We start from the raw sequence: 10,255 nt of genomic DNA, 5'->3' as shown, positions 1-10,255 counted from the left end.
GCTATTTCAATAGCGGCGTCAAAAATGCCTATAAAAACTCAATTCATTATTTCAGGATAGGAATATAGAACCAAAGGAAAGAAGTCTTGTCTTGGGAATAAAAAACAATTGCGAGTTTCTTTTTTTTTGACAAACAATATTTTTTTTTCTTCGTCCTTGTTACTAGACGACTAAGCAATTCTTAAAATAAAATAAAAAAAAAAGAGGGCTTCCAACAAAAAACAAAACCTCTTGTGCAACTACGAAAAAAAGTCAATTTTTATATTTCGCATCTAATTGACTTGCGGAAATATGATAATTTCCTTCATGAATTATTATAAACCAACTCGTTGGATTCACGGGTTACCTGATCTTCCGTTTCTAGGCCCAAGCCAATACCTCCAGGAATTTGAGGAATTTTCTATTGCATGATACCTGGTTATACATCGACAAGCAAGAAGAAGAAAGAAATTATCTAGCACTTCACGTCGATATACTGTTTGAAATTGCGTTGCTGTGTCAGAAGAAGGATAGCTATACTGATTCGGTATACTTAAAAATACCTTTGGTACAATATTGACGATCTCACAAAGATTTAGTTTCGGTGAATTTACCACTGATCCCATCTTTACGGAATCGATCCCCTACAAGAATGTGGAGCTCATGTTCAAGCACAGGAGAACGTTCTTTGTTGATATTATTACCAGTATTCGATACTGGGTCATTCATATAGTATTACTATACCTTCCCTATTCATCGCGGGTTGGTTATTCGTCACAGGTTTAGCTTATGATGTGTTTGGAAGCCCTCGTCCAAACGAGTATTTTACAGAGCCGACAAGGAATTCCATTAATAACTGGCCGTTTTGATTCTTTGGAACAACCTCGATGAATTTAGTAGATCTTTTAGAGGACCCAATGACCATAGATCGAACCTATCCAATTTTTACAGTGATGGTTGGCTGTTCACGGACTAGCTGTACCTACTGCTCTTTTTGGGGTCAATATCAGCAATGCAGTTCATCCAACGATAAACCTAATTCGAATTAATTATAGAGCTATGACACAATCAAACCCGAACGAACAAAATGTTGAATTGAATCGTACCAGTCTTCACTGGGGTTATTACTCATTTTGTACTTGCTGTTTTATTTTCCAATTATTTCTTCAATTAAGAAAAAAAGAGTAGTAGAATACTAAATAATAGTAGGAATTTCTTATCCCATTCGGAAGGATTGTATCTCATAATTATCTATGACTGTTATGTCTTTAGTGACCACTTGATGAAATGCGGAGGAAGCGGGATAAATGGCCGATACTACTGGAAGGATTTCTTGGATAATAGGTACGGTAACCGGTATTCTGTGATCGGTTTAATAGGTATTTTCTTTATGGTTCATATTCTGGATTGGGTTCGTCCTGTAATATGGAATAATGGATAATGGGACGAACTAAGTTATAGGCATGAAAGTAAGAACTCAACGGGGCCCGCTCTTTCTTTGTCTGATTCGCGAGGAAGGGTCCGTTGAATTTTAATGATCATGATCATAATATTTTGGTCGTATAAATGACAACAAATGGATCACTTTTTCCGATGATTTTTTGAAAATGAACTCAATTTCAATTAATTGATTCATAGCATCTGCTCTTCGATAGTATCTATCGATACTTTCAAGAAGAAAAAGGAATCACTCAATTGGATGACATAATACAATATATATTATTTATTTTTTTTTTTTCTGTCGACCAGATTCAAACCTTTCTAGACTAGTCTAACCTTACTCGATTTATTTTAGTATTTCATCAAAGTTTGAAATTATTTTATAAGTTTATCGCCTTGATTCTATTTTATCAAAAAATCGGTAATGATTCCTTCTTTTTTGGTTGTCCATTACTTAGTATATTATACTTATTTCTGACTTATTTTATACTTATTATATTATCCTTATTACTTATTCTATTATAAGTAAATCGAAAAATAAAGGGTTCTGAAAAATCTGGAAAATCGAAACTAAGAATAGAAATCTTTGACGAACGGGTCCTGAATTGAAGATATTCGACACAAGAAAAGGAATTTATTATTAACCTTTTCTTGTGTCGAAGGCTAGAAAGACGAAGAATACTCCCTGTAATTATTTGTTCCCCTCATTTAATTTATCCTTCCTTTCTATTCTCCACTTTACTTATCTTATGTTTAGTATCTACTCAAATTGAATTTAGAAAACAAAACCTATTCTGTAACATTTAAATCTGACACTGACAATAGGAATATAATTACACCCCCAATTTAGTCCAATTTAGATTGAAAAAAAAAGAGGTAAAGACAAATAGTCTTCTTCACAATATACATATTTTGTTTTGAATTTTGAATGCAAAAGCAATTCCTAGAGAAAGAATAGAAACAAGCAAAAAGACTTTTCATCCTTTTTTCATTATACCTAACCTAATTGCCAGGAATAATTTGTTCTTTTACAAATTTGATGTTGATAAATCCACAGATCTAGAAATTCATTTCGACACTTGAACCTCTCAAACTGTTTCTTTTAAGAACCAAAAGATTTGTGCAAAACAATAGATGCCAAGAAGAACAAAAGACCTTGGACGCGTAGTGGGTCTTGAAGTACTATTTCTGCATCCCCTGACCAAATCCACCCACATTAGGATTAATTGTTAATGGTTGATCGAGTTTGATAGATTCACCTCTGAAACAAGAAGTCTGGTCCTGGGGGATAATATCAACCACTTGATGTCCATCCAAGGCATCCGTTATGGTTATTTCTGCACCCCTTTTTCTTTTCGTATGATTTTGCTTACTATACCTGTTGCCGTAGCATTATAAACAGTATTGTTACTTTTGTTCGTCGGATAAATCTGGCCCCTTCCCTGTTTCCGCTACGTGCATATGGGATATTTTAAGAAATGACATCCTTATTACTAGCAGGGTCTGGGGAAAGAATAGGAAAGGTGATTTCACTATATTTTTTACCAGGAACAGGACCTATCACAAGAATATTTTCTTAGTGGGGCGGTAGTTCTGAAAAGACAGATTGCCTATCTTTTCTTTCATCCGGCGAAATACGATCAGGGGCTAACTCAAACCCCTCTGGTAAAATAAGAACAGCACCTACATTCAAAGCCCTTTCTTACCATTAGCAAGAACTTGTTTCAGTTGCATATCATAAGGAATTCTAACAACCGCTTCAAATACAGTATCAGGAAGTACTGCTGGAACCTCAATATCCACGGGTTTATTCAGCAAATGGCAATTGGCACATACATACGCCCAGTTGCTTCTCGTGGATTTTCATACCCCTGCTGCAAATGGGATATGCATTTGAAATGGAAGCCCGGTTATTATATAGATCATGAGCGATACGGAAATGGATCGAGTAATCTCCTCCTTTATCCAAGAAAAGTATTTCTAGTTTGCATGGTCCAATCATTGATCCCGAAAATTTCTACAATAAATTAGGTAGGTCACTAGTATAGTTCCTAGCCACGATTCTGCTATTTACTTTTACTGAAAACTGAAAAAAAATGACTGAAACAGAGGAGAAATTGTATTCTCCTGATGGGTAGAAAGAGTAAAGTAAGACTTTGCATGCTTTGCTTATCTCGAAAGTAAGAAAGATTCTAATTGAATCCGTGAATCATTTTTCAGTCATTCATTGAATGATAAATAACTACAAGTGACGGAGATACGATTTAAATAACGAAAGATCCAATATTTTAAAATTGTATCTAGAATGACTGAAAAGTAGAAACAAGACCAGATATAATTTGATCATTATGAGCAAATCCAAAATCTTTGTATATAGAGCCAATCATTAGTTCCCAACCGTGGGGCGAATGAACTTATACATAAATCTGTTAATAAAAGAATAGAAAAAGCTTTTATTGTGTCGCTTAAATTATATAGGAATTTTGAACCCAAGAGTTAAGAATAAGAAGTTCTTCATTCCCAAAATAGAATAACCACTTAGAATAACGAAACAGATTAGATTGGTCGAGAAGTGCAAAATCGTATGGATATGATCCTATTGTGCAGCTTGATCAATTGGATCGTTTCTTTGGATTCCTACGAAGCTTTTGTAGATGTGTTTCCGGTATTCTTTTATCATTTCGTCCAACAGGAAGAGTTCTCACTTCTATGAATTGTTCTAGAATACTCTTTTCTTGAATATCATTCAAAAAGTTTCGATTGCCTAGTATCCCACCAATTAGTAATCCAAGATTTCAGACTTATTAAATGAGAGAGAGATCCACCAGCAAAAAATACTATAGATGCAAGATATAGAAGGAGTGAATGCTTTTGCCATTTTTCATCTGTGAGTTGTTAATGAACCCAATTCATTCGTTGACTTTATGATCTAATCTTTCTATCAAGCATGCCTTTCATTATATTATAAAGTAGGGCCCATGAATCTATTCTCTTTTTTTTTTGATTCAGTGCTTAGCCCTGAATCTAATTGAATCTAAAAAGAATACAGAATATAGAAAATAAGAATCCACTTTGAATTCGAATGAAATATATATATTATTGTTATATTGTTTTGTTTCCATATATCTCAATTGATCAAATTCGAAGCAATTGCCTCTTTTGATAACTGCCCGAAAGAACCGCTTCAAATAATAAAGATTGTTCTATTCAGATTTTGAGACGAAGGAGCGCCCTGTCTATATCAAGATCGCAATCAAATATGTCGAAAATTTTCGCGGGTTATCTAAACTATATAGTCTAGAGTCCAGCAATAATTGAAAAAAATTAGGAAAAATATTATGCTGATCAAAATGAGTGACAAAAAGACAGAAAAGTTATCATTACGTTTATCATTATGTTATAAGAAAGAAACCACTTGTTTAGTTCTTTAGTTCTTAGGAGCACAAAAGAAAGGATAAAAGGAGGGGCCGATTGAGAAAAAGAAAGTAGAGAAAATTTACAAGATATGATCTATCTGTATCTAACGTATCAACTCCAAATATTGCAAATAAAAAGCGAAAGTCTTTATTTCGATTTGATATATGAGATGAATCCAGTATTTCGATTTCTTCGCTTATTTTGTTACTGAATTAAGTTGAGCGGTTTTACATTTACAGACGCATAAAAATATTTTTGTGGACAAAAAACTGTTTTTTATGTTATGACTCTTCCGTATACGTCCGCTTTGGTTTGAATGGGCATTCTGAAGAAACTTCAGTTTAGTTGCTATAGAAAAAGAGGATTCTTGGATTGAGCTTTTTCCTCCCGGCGAGAAAGCTTTTATTCTGCAATTCATTTCAAAAGACTTCAATCGGTACACGCAAAAAATAGGCCAATTCAGCAGCTTTTTGTTCAATTTCGCGCGGAGTCAAATTCTCATCAGTACGAGTCAAGGGAACGGCCCTGGCCTCTGATTTCCATAAAGGACACGACGAGCATAAATACCCTTTAACTTCTATTCTGATGGACTGAATATCTTTCAAGGAATCGTAGAAAGATGCGACGATTTTTCCAGGAAAACCCCAACGAAAATACAGACTATTCCCTCCTTTCTATCGAATCGATCATAACCACTGCCTACATTCCAAAAAATTGTGCACCCAAATAGGAACTAATAAAGAGGCTGCGATCCCATAGAAAGACATCACGATTCCGTGGAAAAAAAACTATTTGCTGAGACGGAAATAAAGATATCAAATTCTACCAAGATAATCTAGAAGTTCCAATTAATAAAAACCCCTAATGAACCAAAAAAGGATAAAGGCCCAGCAAAATTGCTTGTTTTTCGAGATCCCACTATAAATTCTATCCATATAGATTCTGATCGCCAACTCATACATACTAGATCCAGTTGCATTTTATTCGAATTGAGAGAAAACCAAAAAAATTCGACTTTACTTTTTTGTTTCCGAAGTAACCTCATCAACTAGTACTATTTTGATATGAACTTTTAGAAGGAATTCATCAAATTGCTTCGATCTAAAATCATCCCTTTATATGATCGCCTATACGGATCTACTAGATATAGGACTTAATTTCATACATCCGTTCGGTACCGATCCACTTGCTATAATTCATTTAACCCTATACCATGTTTACGTATGCATAAGAGGGGCTTTTTCATTTATGTTCGGTTCGGGTAAGCTGATGTTATACAATATTCTACTAAATAGGTATCCATGACATCTAAGTCTTGAAAAAATAGATAAGATTTGGTCTTGGCCCCATCGAATCTAAAAATCTTAGTTTTTGAACATACAAAGATAAAGAAGCCATTGCAATTGCCGGAAATACTAGGCCTACTAAAGGCAAAATAGAGGGAAACTGCTGAAAGTTGTCATAAAATGGGTACCTCAATTTAATATTTGTACCTGTTATTGTTATATTGTTTAGTTAGAAATATATCTTATAACGATTATATTATAATTGTATATTATACTAATTATATCTAAATACTAAGTATATCTAAGGAATCTATATATCTAATAGATATCTAATAAGCAAAGTGCAAGGAATTAGAAATAAAAGGACTTGCCCATCTTTTAAATCAAATAAAATAGATGTATATGATAAGATAATCCACTTTCTTTATTATCTTACTTTATTCTTTACTTTTCATTATTCTATTGTTCTTGTCTTCTAATTTGCATTTTGAATTTAATAAAGAAAGAGTTTATTACAAATTGTCGAAAGATTCGATCTGTTAGAATCCGATCCAAGAACAGGGATTATTAGTAAAATAGAATTTTCGGGAGATATAGAAAGATGCAAAACTCTATATTTCTATTTCTATTTTTCTCTATTTAAATTCTATATACATACGCAATAGAGGAGGATAAAATTATTAGTTTGTCTCTCCAAATTGAATTTCATTTCACAGAAGGAAAATTCGCTTTTTAATTTTGCTAGAGGTTTACTCATTAGTAATATCGGATAATGATAATAATAATTATCTACATAATTTGTTTTTTCGACAATTCTTTTTACAAAGTCAAAGCCCATTACGCGGGCTTTGACTTTGATTCTGATAAACTAACTAACTACCTTTTCACTACAAATAAAAAATTTCACTTAAGACTCTACTTGATTGAATTTTGATTCAAAGGAAAAACCGTGGAGCTGAACTAACTCACCAGAACACCTTTAAAGGATTACGTGGTACGATTGATCGAACAAACCTTATGGAATAAATATTCAGCCGCCTGTGAACCTTCCGGTATTGTTTTATTCAATGTTTGCTCAATTCTTTTACCGCAAATGCAATATAGGCATTGGGTTCAGCAGCATGATATCCCCAACATAATTAAACTCGCAGTCACTCCACCAGTAGGAGATGTAAGAATTGATACATAAAAAATAATAGAAAGAAATAGAATGGGGCTAAAAATCTGAGAACCAAAAAGTTTCAATTTTTGTATTGAAACGCGAGGCTTCGTGATTCTTGTGAATCTAATTCATTGAAATTCCATCCAGTAAAACGGAAGAATTATAAACTCCAAAATAACAGATAAGAATATCGCAATAAAGTTATTGCGACACCCATCAAAGGAGTCGTTCCCCATCCAGGGGCTACCTTACCATATTCCGAATTCAATGGTTTCAAAAAATCTCTACAACAGTTCGTCTTGGACCAGATCTAGAACTACCTCAAACGGTTTGTAGTATAAATCTATTTTTGTATTCAGTGAGATCTGTTGACTTTGTATATCATTCCGCTGTAAATAAACAATCTTATCATAGACCCATTGTGATCTTGAAATTATATAATAATGGAAACAGCAACCTTAGTCGCCATCTCTATATCTGGTTTACTTGTAAGTTTTATCTGGTACGCCTTATATACTGCTTTGGGCAAACCCTCTCAACAATTAAGAGATCCAATTCGAGGAACATGGGATTGATTGAAGTAATGAGCTCCCAATATTGGGAGGCCTCATTATTTCAATTGAGATAATGAAAAATCATTTCATTTTTTTAGTTAGAATTTTAGGCGGTTCTCGAAAAAAGATAGCGAAAAAAATTATCCCTAGAGTAGATACTAAGAGGAATGTATAAACCAATGCTTCCATAAATTCGATCGTGGTTTACAATTATAGCTTCCGTACCTGTTTATTTGGAATCATCTCCCGAATAAAGAAAGAACAAGAATCAAAGAAAAAGGCAGCGATTTAAATCAAGATTTTCCAGCAGCTCATGGCAAATCACAAATAGAAGTAGAAGCAAAAAATAACAAAGCAATCTTGCATCAGACTACTTGTCTCTTGTAGTTGATCTCCAAGTTTTGGAATGCTCCAAATTCCACTCTGAGCATCCAAATCTGGATCAATACCGGCAAAAACATCTCTGAACAGGGTCCCCCAGTAATTATGCCAAATGTGTCTGAAGAAGAAAAGCAAGGCAAACGAAGCATGCCCAAAAGTAAACCAACCCTCGGATCAACATGAAAACACCATCGGATTTCAAAGTAGCACGATCTAATTCAAAAATTTCACCCAATTGAGCACGTTCAGCATATTTTTTCACAGTAGCAGGATCACTTATAACTCACTCCATTGAGTTCGCTGCCATAGAACTCAACAGTTACACCTACTTGTTCGACACTATACTTTGATTCCGCCCTTCTAAAAGGGACATCCTGGTCTAACAATTCCGTCTCCGTCTACCAAAACAACTGAAATGTTTCAAAAAAGTAGGCATACGACGTACAAAAAGTTCACGCCCGTCTTTATCTCTAAAGATAGGGTGCTCCTAACCACCCAACGGCTATTCCATCCTCGTTGTCCATTGAACCCGCTCTGAATAATCCTCCTTGCCGGATTATTGCCAATGTAATCATAAAAAGCTAATTTTTCAGGAATTTTAGACCAAGCTTCTGATAAACTTTGATTTTCGGCCAACCTAGCACTAACCCTTCGATATATTTCTTGCTTGAAGTATCCTTGATCCCATTGATAACGAGTAGACCAAATACCTCGATGGGGGTAGTTGCTGAACCATACCACATAGTTCCGGCAATAAATAAAAGCTGCAAAAAGACAGCAGCTATACTACTGAAAGGACGGTTTCAATATTTCCCATACGTAATCCTTTGTATAAACGTTGGGGCGGGCGGACACTAAGATGGAATAAGCCCGCTAATATGCCCAATGTCCCTGCTGCAATATGATGAGAGGCTATTCTCCCGGAACAAAAGGATCAAAACCTTCCACGCCCCACGCCGGATTTACAGGTTGGACCTTGCCAGTTAGTCCATAAGGGTCCGACACCCATATTCCAGGACCATACAATCCTGTTACATGAAATGCGCCAAAGCCAAAGCAAGCTACTCCTGAGAGAAATAAATGAATTCCAAAAATCTTGGGCAAATCCAAAGAAGGTTTTCCCTGTGCGCTCATCACAAAAATTTCTAGATCCCAATATACCCAATGCCAGATAGCTGCCAAGAAGCACAAGCCAGAAAACACAATATGTGCTCCGGCCACACCTTCGTAACTCCAAATACCCGGATTTGTTATAGTCCCCCCTGTAATACTCCAACCGCCCCATGAATTGGTTATTCCTAAACGAGTCATGAAGGGTATAACGAACATACCTTGTCTCCACATTGGATCAAGAACGGGATCGAGGGATCAAAACGGCTAATCTCATATAGAGCCATTGAACCGGCCCAACCAGCAAACCAGAGCCGTATGCATTATATGAACAGAAAGCAAGCGACCGGGATCATTCAATACGACAGTATGAACACGATACCAAGGCAAACCCATGGAAATATTCCCTTTATCAACGAAAAATAGACACTATGTAACTTTATTGCATTGAATACCTCCCCTTTGGGTGGATCTTTCGGAGAAAGGATTAATATTTGTTCTATCCCATTAGTAATTATGGAAGAATTCGGCTCAGAAGAAAAAGAGAAGCAGATCTATTCTATACCTGATAAGTATCAATACGCAATGGGGTTGATCCTATTTTTTATGAATGAACGTATCCCTATTTGTTCATCATTCAAAGGACCTATTGGTAAGAATTTCTTCATTCATTCTGTCTTTCTTTATTTTATATTTTATGGCCTTATTCTATCTATGTATAAAATATGAGGCCAATATTATTAAGACCATTATTACGCTTCCAGATCAAAGTGAAATATAGTATTTAATTCTTTTTTTTCCTTTAATGCCTATTGGTGTTCCAAAAGTTCCTTTCGAAATCCGGGAGAGGAAGATGCAGTTTGGGTTGACGTATAGTGCGACTTGTCAAATATATTGGGTCATATGGGATTCCCCGTTCTCTCGCC

General features: G+C 35.1%; 3 pseudogenes; all 3 read right to left on the bottom strand.

Moving 5' to 3' along the window:
- Positions 1-2,504: 2,504 nt before the first annotated feature.
- Positions 2,505-3,806, bottom strand: LOC128288869 (cytochrome f-like; annotated as a pseudogene).
- A 1,357-nt stretch (positions 3,807-5,163) lies between these two features.
- Positions 5,164-5,866, bottom strand: LOC128288867 (photosystem I assembly protein Ycf4-like; annotated as a pseudogene).
- A 2,337-nt stretch (positions 5,867-8,203) lies between these two features.
- LOC128288870 (photosystem II CP47 reaction center protein-like) lies at positions 8,204-9,725 on the bottom strand (annotated as a pseudogene).
- Positions 9,726-10,255: the final 530 nt, after the last annotated feature.

This window comes from Gossypium arboreum, unplaced genomic scaffold (genome assembly GCF_025698485.1).
Source record: "Gossypium arboreum isolate Shixiya-1 unplaced genomic scaffold, ASM2569848v2 Contig00309, whole genome shotgun sequence".
In the NCBI taxonomy this organism is placed as follows: Eukaryota; Viridiplantae; Streptophyta; class Magnoliopsida; order Malvales; family Malvaceae; genus Gossypium; species Gossypium arboreum.
Note: the sequence above shows the minus strand (reverse complement) of the source record. Positions and strands in the feature narration are given on the sequence as shown.